The sequence below is a fragment of the Mesoplodon mirus genome (genome assembly GCF_964341445.2).
Source record: "Mesoplodon mirus genome assembly, chromosome: 8".
Taxonomy (NCBI): Eukaryota; Metazoa; Chordata; class Mammalia; order Artiodactyla; family Ziphiidae; genus Mesoplodon; species Mesoplodon mirus.
The window spans coordinates 43,431,143-43,445,152 of NC_138984.1; positions in this window are offsets into that span (position 1 = coordinate 43,431,143).

The following is a 14,010-nucleotide window of genomic DNA, read 5'->3' on the forward strand; positions in this document are numbered from 1 at the left end:
TTAAATGAGTTAGTATATGTAAAACACTGAGCATAGAATCTGGCACATGGGAAGAGCTTAAATAATTCTCATCTATTACTATTATCCACTCACTAAAAATGAAAATGTGGAGATCTAAAAGGTTCAGTAACTTTCTCAAGGTCATACAGTGAATAATGAACAAAGCCAGGATTTAATTCAGGTGACCTATCTCTAAAGTCTATGTGCTAAACCTTAACACCTCCCTGAAGAAGCACATTCCCTGGGATCCAGTATAAATTGAACTCAGCCCTTTCTGACATAGCAGGAGCAGTACAGCAATACGATGATGATGGGCTCTTTTTGGCTGAGAGTTTGTGGCAGACCATGAATCTAAGAACAGAATAGTGTAGTGACTAATCACTACAAAAGCTGATGATGCTACAAGTTTGTTAAATCCTCAATGGGAGAGGTCAATACAGGAAAAATTGTTGGCTAAAACTAGATTTGTCTCATGTGAAATTCAAGCATGCTTATGAAATAAAAAATATAACTCTTACGAATTAATAACTTTAGTGAGGGCATAATATTTCACCTAAAGCAAATAGAAATTACCTTTTCAGGTGGAAAAGTACACAAGTTCCTAACTAATAAATGCGCTTCATACTCACACCATGCCACATATTTTATCTCATTTAATCTCTGCCAAAACTCCATGAAATAGAAATTATTAACTTTATTTTATGGATGAGAAAATAGGTTAAATGACAAGGTCACAAAACGGTAAAGTTAGAATTTGAATCCATATTTGCCTGGCTCCAAAATGCAAGGCTCCAAAATCCAATTTTTAGCCATGAAACTGACACTGCCTGTTGCTTGTGCCATGATGCCCTGTTTATGTACAAGAATTTAGAGTAAGGACTATTCTTGACAAGGCTCTCTCCTTATACAATAGTAAAAGCATGGCTTATTACCTTAGCATGGCTTGTCATACAGAGAGGAGGCTGAATAAATGTTATTTTTCCTTCCAACCATATACTTGTGAAGCACTTTGGAATTTTAAAAGACTTTTATTTTCTTATATTAAGTAAGGCCAGGGAAGGCATTACTGCTAGCACTTTACTGATGGAAATAGTGAGACCTGTAAAGAGTAACTTGCTCCAATCTGAAAGTTTGAGAGTGGCGTCATAGGCTTCATCCCCTGGGCTTTTCACTATACTTCATTCCCTACCTTTGGCAACACTGTCCAGAATAGGTGATGAAAGGATCTAAAACTACAATAGTTTCTACAAATATAAATGATTTACATCAAAAGGCAAATACTTCAGATGTCTATATAGCCATACCAAAAATGTTTCCACCGAGACAGAGTTTTGAACATGTGAGGTTCCTAAGATTGATAGATCTTTGGGATCTACCTAAAACTACTGATCGGTATCTTTGGGTGTCTGTTCTCCTACATCAGCTGCAAATATCATGTGGTTTACAGGATCAAGACAGCTCAATGACCAAAAGTGCCTCCAAGCTGTTGGTGGCAGGCCCTGAGGCATAAAAGAGCAGCAGTGGCTGCAGGGGGTGTGGTAGTTGACACAATGTAGTGTATTTATTTCCTGACTCTGAGGAGATTACAGCAAAAGCAGAGAGAGAGAGAGAGAGAGAGAGAGAATGAGACAGAAAGACCAAACACAACCAAATATCTGCACACAACATCAAGCACCATAGCTTGGAGCAAATCGTACTTACATCAGCCTTAGCTTTCAATTGAACACTCAAAATTCAAAAAATTACACGCCTTCCTTCCCTCTACAGGATCAGGAGAGGGGAAAGAGAAGCTTGCAGAAGCGGGGGGGAAGCTTTGATTATCCACACATTTATTTATGCAGGGAGAAAAATGTCTTTGCTGCCATCTCTAGATGGAGGAGCACTGTGTTCCAGTCTAGAGTTCCTGTCTTATCATGGGCACTCAAGAAATGCTTACTGGATGAGGAGCCTGGGGCTGTCAAAGTGATGGAGATGACATCAGTCCTGCGCAGGGCGGACTGGTAATTGAAAATTTCTGACACTAACCCAGACAAAAATGGACAGGCTATCCAGATAATGCACTGAGAACTTTGAGCAATCAAATAAATATGCAGCTTAATTTTTTTTTTTTTTTTACATCACTTATGTTATAGTCACAGACTGCTCAATTCCAAACCATCCTACGGGTAACCTGAATTCAGAGAGTATTAAAATGAAGTCTCAATACATTTTGAAAAATGACCTTCAGTAACATAAATTTGAAGCCATTTTTACTGGAGATGAGTAGAATGTTTTTAAAGAACCATTAGAAGGCATTTGTGAGTGAATCTTGCATAAGATTTTCTTTTCAATTCTTTTGAAAAGTAAGTAAGATCGACAACTACACTAGTTCCGCTTGGACAAAATTTGATCATTCTGGCTAGCTCACAGGAGAGCTAATGATTCTAATGGATTCTTAAACTACCCTAAGTACTTCTCCAAACTTGGCTATGTCCACAGTCACAAGGGATTCAATCATGTGCATATGGAAAAGGAGTCAAGTTGCGGGTGAAAACCTAAAAGGCAATGAATGACAATTTTGGTTCCTGGCATTCCAAGGTCTGCCACACCAGTTGATGCTATACCCTAATGTGCCTTTATATCTCTTTATATTAACTTCCTATAACTCTCATTCTTTTTCTACGTCACTGATATGACACCTTTCAATGGAAACCCACTGCACAATAGCTTAGGATTATTTTCTGTCATCTGAAATTCTTCTTGTGCAAGTCTTCTAGGACTGCCTGCACAGAGCCTACTTCCATCTCAGTGGAAAGCCCTAAACGTAAAGAGAGAAATGAGCTTGTAAATGCAGTCTGGAGAGGTCAGACTAAATACTTTGTTAAAGGTGGTCTCAGGAGTAATATTTGTTCATGAGGCAGATGTGAACATTTCCGCTAAGAATCAACAGTGGACCCATTTGCACGACGCTTAGTGTTCAAAGTGTTTCTGTGCATTTATCCCACCCTGCACACTTTCTCTCTATAGGTAAATATCGGTGGCTGTCTGAGTTTCAAAATGCTTCTGTCAGCCGCGTTGTTATCCTCGCCTGAGAGTGGAGCTGAAAAGACCAATGCATCGCTATCCATCCTCTCTATACCCTGCATTCAGGTAAAGATTTTCCTGGTGTGGCAGCTGTAACTGTGCTTTGTTTCTCTGCCTTTAGCTCCACAGTTGGTCTGCTGCCCTGCAGACTTTGCTCGGAACAGACCACCCCATTTCTGCTGGCTAAACCTCCAGGCCACGTCTGCTGATTTTGTTTCCCAACATTCCAAAGCTCTGCAGACCAGATGAGGGGCCGACTCGGGGCCCATTCTGCCTGACTCCATTACATCTGTCATCCTCTCGGCGCAAATCTTGGGATGGCTGCCTTTATCTCTCTTCCATACCTGTTCTAGCCAATGGAACAGTGCTGTAGCAAACAATGCTTCAAAGGAGAGGGAGTATGGCATAGTGGGAGGAGCGTGGACAGACCCTTTGTGAAATTCCTGGCTTGGCTGTTTACCAAACAAGTTAATCGACCTCTTTAAGCCTCAGTTATATCTAAAAAGAGTATAATAATGCCTACCTTGAATAAGTGTTATAAAGACCGAAACAATACCTGAAAAGCGCCTGGCCCATACTGAGCATGCTATAGAATAGCCATTTTTATTCAATTCTGATAAAAACCAGCAAGTTCTAGGAGCAGGTATCACATTACTTAGGAAGCTAGAGTAACAAACATTCTGTAGATGGCAGATAATTTGGCAGGGAGTTCTCCCTGTCTCTCAGTACATCCTCAGACAGCGTGCTAGCTGGCAGCAGAATTCAGTGATAGATTTATGACAGTGTGTTGCTGATGGAAATCTTTGACTGGGGCAAGCTGGGATATGACCCCTTTCTCCTTCAAGTTTATCATCAATCAATGGTGCTGTGCCATCTCTATAAAGGGGATCTTAATCTCTTTTTGCCCTTACACTTCCAGAAAAGATTAGGCAGCAATCAAGTTTCTGCCTAATAAGTTTGCAAGGACTCCCCAGCACTTGGAACAAGAGCAGGCACCTAGTAGGCACTCAATAAGCATTAGATGTAAGGAAGAATGAATGAATGACTTCAAGTGATATTTTATATCCTAGTGAAAGACTCTCCTACAGATCTGGAAGCACTGGTGTTGCCTGCAAGCTCCTCTTTACATTTTCATATGTTTGAATATAATTCTGTAAGATAACATTGGCACTCACCTAGCTCCATTTCACTCCATTGATAGTAGGTCACTATGGATACTTACATGAATGATTGCACCTGGGTAAATGTCAAGACACTCAAATTTCAAACTGAAAGGGGCCTTAGTGATTTGCCCTTATCTATCTTTCCTGCCTACCTACAGTATGCGATGTAGCAAAGTTCACATCCACTTTCCCACTTTTCATTCTAAAGACACATTGTGTTTCCCATGTGCCTTTAAGGAATCATTCTTGATCTCAGCCATAAAATTGGAAAGCTGCATAAATGACAAGATGATCCCGGAAGGCAGCTGAAACATGGGGCAGATTGAAACCGACAGTTAATTTGTAGCAGTAAAAAATAATGATATCATCATAAAACAAGTTTAAGATCAGACTGGGCTCAAACACTCTGCGCCCACAGAATATATAGACGGGCGCTGTCAAGCTTAAATAACAAAGCAAAACAAAACTGAACCTCCCAGTTTCACCAAGTGCAATTTATTTGCTTTTTTACGGTACGCTACCACCATCTGCTGGCTGCAGCTGATAAAATACCTAGCATCCTCCAAGTCCTGGAATATTCCATTCTGCAGAGCCTGTTGTTAATTACCATGCACAAGGAAACATTTTTAACCTCACAATATCATTGAAATGCTACAAATAAATCAGATCTTCCTAGAACACCAAGCAAATGAAACAGCCGGGAAGGCTAGACACTGCCAAAGGCTCCCTGGCCTGCTATGCCTAAAAGCTGCACTTGCTGGGTGCTGAAGTCCCAGCACATTCTCTTTTGATTGCCCAGCTCCCTCCTTACACGGGCTCAGTTTCAGACGTCCTCCTCTCCAGCTGCCTTCTCTACCAGGCATCCTACACAGCACTGCAGTGATAGGCAAAGCAGCAGCTCTTGGCTAAAAACAGCCTCCTCCTGGAGATCTTAAAGGAAGAAAACCACTGACATTTGTCTTCCTCAAGGAAAGCAAAGCCCTGGTGTGATTCAACAAGGAAAAGGAGGATATCCTTGGCTCCCAAAACTCTAACAGCAATATTTTAGAAAGGTTTCCACAGGGTTAAATGCCTTGTGTTGTGCCTGTTTTTCCTAATTTGGCAACAAGTTAGGAATTCTTTGGAGGGAGAAAAGCTAGAGTCTTTATACAAATAAAATCTAGCCACCTATAACACCCTGCCCACTGTTTCTAACGCATTCAGTCTTACCATTGTAGACTCTCTTGTGACTCACATCGCAGGCCTCTGACTTCTCAATCATCCTGAGGATAAGAGAAGGCTTTAGGAAATATTCCTTCTTCACCATAACTTATTTTTTTCTTGTGCTTACCTGAGTTTAAAATGTTTATTCATTGAGCGTGTAATAACTGTGTTATAAAACAATTTCTAAAACTCCTTCAAATGGTCATCTATTTAGAAAGTTTTTCTGTTGCTCATATTTTTCCAATCATAATAAGGGAATGATTGGTCCCAGACAAAATATCTAGCTCTTACTGAGCAAGGATGTAAATACATCACAAGATGTTTTCCCTGGAGAAAAGACCACAGCCTAGTGCAGCAGCAACAAATGACACTCCCCAGCTCTGACACGCCTCTGTGTATGATCAGGTTATCCCAGTTAGAAGGGCATGATGCCCCTGTACACAGAACACACTGGGCTGAATTAATTTCCTCCTGAACAGTATCATCCTTGCATCCATCTAAACAATTAGCTCACTCTCCTAAACATTCTGATGTGAACTTTAGTTCAAAGGCATTTTACGTTTTCTTCATGATACTGCAATTTCAGAAAGATACCACTTATAGGTTAGGTGATTTCTGTAGAACAAAGCAAACCCCTATAAGCAATGTAGCCTTGACTAAAATTTTCATTTAAATTATCATTCTTTTGTACAAATGACCAGTGAATATATTTTAAAATGTTCAATGTCATCAAAACAATTAATATCAAATTACCCTAAAATAAAATAATAGTGAATATATTTTTATCAAATAGCAAAGAATTTTTAACAAATAATAATACCCATTGCGGTCAAGAAACAGGAAAAGGTACTCTATGCACAACTGTCAGGAGTATAATTTGGTACAACCCTTCCAGAAGGTAATTTGGCATTGTTTATTTAAAAATCCTTTTTAAAAAGTGTACAAACCTGTGATTTATACATTCCAGCACTAGAAATTTATCCCAAAAGAATAATCATGGCTGATGAATACAACAACATGACGTCACAGCCTTGTTTGTAACTTACATATAACATCACAGCCTCGTTTATAATAAGGGAAGTTTTTAGTATTCAGATATGGTAGGCTGAATAATGGCCTCCCCAAAGATGTCCACATTACTTTACAGAATATATTACCTTACATGAATATATTACCTTACATGATAAAAAGGATTTTGCAGGTATGATTAAGTTAAGGATCTTGAGATTATCCCAAGACTTATCTGGATGGGCTCAATGTAATCACAAAATTTCTTATAAGAGGAAGGCAAATGGGTTAATGGCATAGAAGCTGAAGGGACAATGATGCAGGAACTAAAGTGAGGTCTTTGAAGATGGAGGATGGGGCCATGAGCCAAGAACAGGGCGGTCTCTAGAAGTAGGATAAGGCAAGGAAACAGATATTCCCCTAGATCTTACAAAAGGAATGAAGCCATGCTAGGATTTCTGACCTCTAGAACTGTAAGACTAAACGAATTGTGTTGTTTTAAGACACTAAATTGTGGTCATTTGTTATGGCAGCAATGATAAACTAATATACCGGATATCAAGCAGTAGAGAATTTGGTAAATTTAGGGCTCCAAAAGCCTTATACTTGAGGGTTTGAGTTAAGAAAGGGTTTTTTTTTTTAATCCAGTGTTTTTATTTTGACGATAATCTTAAAAATGTTCATGTAAAGATATTCTGGACCATCTGGTAGACCAATTTATAACTAACAGCTATGCTATGATTTCAATGCCCAAGTTTGTGTTTGTGTTTATAGTCACATTAGTAGTGTCAAGCGAAGGCTAACTCCAGAGTACTCTAAGAACATAGCTGACATGGCAGTTCAAAGAAGAGCTGTGGGAGGACTGAGTTACCACTGGTAAATAGCTGTCAATGTCACATTCACACTGTGAGTAGCTGTCTTTGTATCTAACAAAAATAGGTTTAGTAGTAAAGAATTTTTGTTTAAACTTCTGTTGATGTACTTTGAAGTGCACCATTAAATTGACTGACCCATGAAAATAACAGATCACAGGTTTAAAATGAGTTTATTATTAGAAGGAAAAATAATGACGATGATATTCAAGATAATTCAGATGATGGTCCACCAGGCTCAGAATCAAATGAACCATGCCAAGAAAGAAAATATAAAAAGTAGGATTTATCATCCTACTTTTAAACATAAACTATCACCTTAAATGACTGGTGCCATTTTAATGATATTGATTTTATATCTAAATTTAAATGTAAATTTGTATTGGTTTTATAGTTGTAGACAGGTTAAGATCATGAATTAATACTAATTTTATATTTCTATAGAGAGAGTAACTACACAATAAAAATAACATAAGTCAACTCAGGAGGGAACATGAGAATTTATTCTTCCATTGAAAAGGATTCATGTATTTGCTCAAGTCTGAGAAATGCAGAGTTAATTAATTGTGGTACCTCTTTCCAATGGAATATTATTCAATCATTAGAAATGACATTGTAGAATAACATTTAATGAAATGGGGAAATGATCAAGACTTATTTTTAAAATTTAAAAATACTTGCAAACTGTAGCAGTAAGATTCCGATGTTTAAAAAGAAAGAAATTTCTATACATAGAAAAATGAATAGAAGGATACGTACAAAACTAAATGGCAATGCATTGCTGGGTTTTTTAATATACTTTATGGTATTTTCAAATTTTTTTTACAACACACACTACTTTCACAGTGAGAAGACAGACCTCTGAGTATTAAATCTGGGGTTAAAACACTCTTCTCTTGGTCCTAGTTCCAGAGTGTTTAAAAATTGAAATGACATTTGTTTCTCAACTCCTGGAAGACAACTTTGCTGCTGAATAAGATAGCCTATGTTCCTCTAGAATAAGAGCAAGAGTGTCAGTGAAAAACTCAACAAATCCACCATTTGCCCCCTGAACAGCTGTGAGAAATATATACATACACATATACACGTATATAATCATCCCCCAGGAAACCTGTATACCTAAAGTTTAAATTGTTTAATTGGTGCTAAATCATTTTCCTAGTGAGAAGTTTGAGAGCTCCTTTTCATTCACTGGGCTGCCACACATTCTCTTATTCCCAACTGTTAGTATTTTATTTTATTTTATTTTATTTTATTTTATTTATTTATTTTTGCAGTACGCGGGCCTCCCCTGTTGTGGCCTCTCCCGTTGCGGAGCACAGGCTCCGGACGCGCAGGCTCAGCGGCCATGGCTCACGGGCCCAGCTGCTCCGCGGCATGCAGGATCCTCCTGGACCGGGGCACAAACCCGCGTCCCTTGCATCAGCAGGCGGACTCTCAACCACTGCACCACCAGGGAAGCCCCCAACTGCTAGTATTTTAAATCCATGAGCTTTGGAAAAACTATGTATCCCCTTTCATATTTTTAAGTTAACCTCTAAAACTTTTCCTGTAAGTATAAATTATTGCAGAGGATGTATTTACCAACATACTTTACATTGATACATGCTTCAAACATATATTTGTCAAAACTTTGGAGCTGAAAATTTTAATTTATTATTACCTATAAATTCAAATTCATTGTGAGATGGACTGAGACAGAAAGACATGAGTGTGTTGCTGGAATGATATAGAAATAAGGTGCATCGTGCATCAGTAATTCTTATCAAAGTTTTCTCTGCTTTGCTCTTACAGGATTCTCCCTCAGGAGCCACAGAGTCTCAAATATTACGGTTAGACACTACAGTGGGATTAGAGATGGGTTAGATGCATGGTTATCTTATACAGAATAAAGGAGAGTGACTGTGGAAGGGCAGTGGGGAAGGATTCTCCCCAGCCATTCTTTCTGGGAGATTAGTTTTAAGAAAGAGTCTAAGTAGAATCTGTGGATCTGGAAATTGATTCCCTTAAAGGTATCCATGACTTTGTAGCTCCTGCAAAATCTGTGGACTTCCAGGTTTGTATGGAGATCCTTGTTTGAAAACTGCTGCTTTAAACCCGAACAAGATAAACAAAAGTTTTTATCCAACTAAAAATAGAAATGGATTTATTGTCAGAATACTAGCCTTGATACCAGAGCTTATAGTACAAAATACTCCTGAGAACATGTAGGATCACTTCCTTAAATTACTTTGAAGTTTTTTTCTGATATGATGCACCTTCTGAAGGTAAATCATGCAGACAAAATTCTCACAATCATAAAGTCTCATTCTTTTACATAAGAAAATGCCTCTGAATTATCCCCAAATTCCACTGATTAAGAAAATAATCTATTCTCCAGAACTTGGGCTATTCAGTTTTGGGGATGAATATGTAAATTATTTAGTTATGATCCCCATTTTTCTTCCCCCAACTCCCGTGGCTTGGATTTCCATCATATACATAAGGCCTTCATTAGCTTGTAGTCTACAGGGTACTGATTTTTGTGATTAAACGGAACTTAATCTAACAGCAAATATTTTTTAGTGCATATTCCAGGCAGGCACTGGGTTAGATTGTAGGAAATATGTTATCAAACCACTCCTTAACGCCTATGAAATAGAGAAAGTGACTAGATATGGATAAACCAATGGTACATTGGTATTTCATGATAGTATCTTACTCCATTTGATCCTAGAATGTTATAACAAAAACTATCCTCATGGGCTTCTCTGGTGGCACAGCGGTTGAGAGTCCGCCTGCCGATGCAGGGGACATGGGTTCGTGCCCCGGTCCGGGAAGATTCCACATGCTGCGGAGCGGCTGGGCCTGTGAGCCATGGCCGCTGAGCCTGCGCATCCGGAGCCTGTGCTCCGCAACTGGAGAGGCCACAACAGTGAGCGGCCCACGTACCGCAAAAAAAAAAAAAAAAAAAAAAAAACTATCCCCAGTTCATGAATCTGTCTAATGTTAGCCCAACTTTGAAAAAAATGTATCTAATGCCTTCCCCAAACCACCCCCAACTCCCACCCATCCCCCCAGCTTCCAGACTAGAAGCAGAGAGCTTCTCTCTGTACTGATTAGAAACCACCAGCAGCCCAACTAACGTCAAGAGGATTCTCTCTCTCTCTCTCTGTACCTACCTTCCTTGCATACTCTGCCCAGAGTCTTACCTCCCTTTTGCCAGCACTCCGTGGTCCAGCCATAATTACCTTTTTCCTTCCCAACCCCAGGAATTCTAATAAGCTGGCCTCTTTCTGGAACAAGCCTCTCACTCCCACTCCCCTGCTAGACTCTATTAACCCTTCGAATCCCAGCACAGTTGAGGGGGTCCCCATTCTGCGTTCTTGCAGAGCCCTGAACTTCTGATCTCAGTTTGCAATCATATTTTTGGTATTTTAAATTATTTGATTAATGTCTGTCTCTCTCACCAGCCTCAAAACTATACGAGGCAGAGTCTGTGAATGTTTTGTCACCATTGTATCTTTATGGTGTCCAGAACATAGGAGAAGCCAAATAACTATCTGTTCACTATTTGGATGAATAGTTTAACCCTGCTTGAAAAACCCCAGACCTGGATCATCAAAGTATACTCAGAAGGACAACTCTCTGAGCGTGGACTCAAGCCCCAACCCTTGCCTTGCAAGGTCTAGGGAACCTGTGAGGTAATGTTGCAAAGGCTTTTTCAGCCACTTGGCTGGTTAATAGGGAGCCAATGAGGCAGAAACTGAGAAATGTGATTCCCTCATGGTCAGTACTACAACGGCACACTCCTGGCCTTAAGACTCTTCAATGATCCTTTTTCTGGGTCCTTTCCAATTGGGCCTGGGTTTTTTCTGCCTGTTTGCTCCTGAATCATCAGCACCTAACAGACTACCTACCACCTATTGGATGCTCAATAGATATTTGAACACAAAGCCCCCTGCAACTGCCCAGGCGCATAAGCGTTTGGTACCTATGCACCGTTTGAAATCTTTCCACATTAATCTCACTCTCTTTTTTTAAACTCACCATTTTTTTTTCCTCCTGATTCATTGATTTCCACAAACTGCCATTTCACTCTGAGTGGTTGGCAGCAACATAACTTAAGCTGACCATGAGAACTTTCTTTTTCTCATAACCCAAAAGAGCAAAGATGAAAAAAACTGCTCCACTCTTCTCAGCCAAATGTGCCTTTGAAAGATTTGATTTTTGAGCACAGAATCCAAATCTCTAATTATCTAAACAATTCCACAAGTACAAAATACCATATTTACATGTGCAAAGCAAGAATTAGGAATCAGAATACTTAATTTATTCACACAATTGAATGTTGAAACAACTACAGATTCAGATAATATTTTTTGCAAATACACTTCTCCAAAGTGGCCTTATAATATACATCTTTACATGGCATCATAGGTCCTCAATATCTAATCTCCAAATAATTGATATTTTAGGAACTTAAGTTCTTAGGTAAATGTTTGGAATATGTTTGCAAATTGAGATTCCATAGGCAATGTTGTCAACTCACAGGCCTCTCTCGAAAATGAGATCCTTGGTTTGCAAGCATTTTCTTTTAAAACCTAGGTAAGGAACAGGGAGGCGACGGCACTGATGGCTTAATAGCTTTTTCTTCCTGGGTAGATTCATTTAGGATGAAAGTGATTATTTCGAAATCCATTACATTCTAAGCAAATGTCTCTACCCTGGAAAAATAAAACAGAGGAACTGCTAGCTGGCTCCTGAGCAATTGTTGCCATTTTATTCAGCGTTTTTCCTTATTACAGTTGTCCCTCTGTATCCGTGGGGGACTGGTTCCAGGACCCACGCACAGATATCAAAATGCACAGATGCTCAAGTCCTTTATATAAAATGGCATAGTATTTACATATAACCTATGCACATCCTCCCATATACTTTAAATCATCTCTAGATTACTTATAATACCTAATACAATGTAAATGCTATGTAAATGATTGTAAATACAATGTAAATTCTATGTAAGTTCAAGTTTTGCTTTTTGGAACTTTCTGGAATTTTTTTATTCTGAATATTTTCAATCCATGGTTAGTTGAATCCGTGGATGCGGAAGCTGTTGATATGGAGGGCAGACTGTTCTCCCAAATGTTTAATTAAATATCTGTAGTAGTCCACATCCTCCTTGCAGTCCCACGTAAAACTTACCTCGTTCAAAGAAACATTATTCTAGTGAAATTATAACCTTTCTTCTGTGGTTCTAGGCCAACACTTAATGCCCTCCTTTTCTAATTTTATACCAGTTTATACCAGAGTCAAGGTCCAACTCCATCCTGGAATGACACATTTTCCACTCAGCTGTCTTCTTGCTGTTTAATCTGAGCATCATTCCTACAGGGATATGTCCCAGGAAATCACCTCCCCAGCCCTCAAACACCCCTAATAAACACTACAACCTATCCTGATTCACCTTCTCACAGCATGTTAAATGAAATTATATGTAAAATAAGTCAGAGATGATAGAGTGGTGGCTGAGGAATTTTTAATAAATGGAAAAATTAAAATATAATAATTAACATTCTGCTTGGACCTTTCAGTTCATTTGTTTTCCCCAGTTTCACTTTTTCCTGCATATCTAGGAATGAAGTCTTTATTTCACTAAGATAGGCTTAAGAGCTTAAAACCTCTCTTCTGCTAGTTATCTAGGGAATCCAAGAAATAGCCAACTGAAAGATTCCACATTATTCTTTTTTCCAACTGATTGCATCATTTTATCTACTTCAAGGATAGCCTCTGAAAGTACAAAGTCAGGATGTGACAGTGTGCTGTACAGCATACCCAGAAAAAGGCAATATTCCATTTAGGCCTGGGGGAAGAGTGAGGAAGAAGGCATTATTGTCCTGGTCTGCACACTCGAGATACAGGAATTCTGACTACAATTGTCAAGTTTGTCAACTTTGCCAGGATCCCTAGCTATGAGAACACCTGGAGAGATATGATATTATTTAGGAAAATGATAATAGGATTTATTGGAAATCACTGAGTCTGCTATATAGAGTAAGAATTACAGGTGGGTTACCACATAGCTGATTATAAATAACATGTTGAAATAATATAGTTGGTTCCAACATTAATTTCCCCCTTACTAGGAATTAGCAAACACCTGAACCATAGTACCAAAGGAAGCATCTCTTGTCCATTCTCAGAATATCTTCTTGTACTCTGAAAACTGTGATCACCCTCTGAGGCCCCATCCCAAGATGATCGCCATCTTATACAAGTCCTAATTGCACAAAAAAATTGTCATTCTAAATGTACTTGAAGGAGATTGTTTTTTTTTCAAGAAGCTCTGCTAAATTCTGTACCTTTCACCAGTTACTTATTTCAAGGTTAATGATGTCACTCTGCTGCTTTCTGTATCTGAGTCTATAAGACTGTCACCCAGATATTTCAAATTTGCCTCGCTCTTCTTTTTGGGTTGTGTTGCACTGTGCAACTAAGGAAGGTGGAAAAGGAGGCAAGGGGAATTATTTACTCAGTTCTTTGGAGTGGGTTTGCTAAGAGTTGAAAATACACCCTCCTGTTGGTCAGAAATATGAACTCTATGATCTTCCTCTGCCTTTCCTCACAACTCTTTGCCCTAAAAATGCCTCTACCTTTTGATGCAATAATTCTATTTTTGTGAATATATCCTAGGGAAACAATGTAAAATATACAAAAGCTTT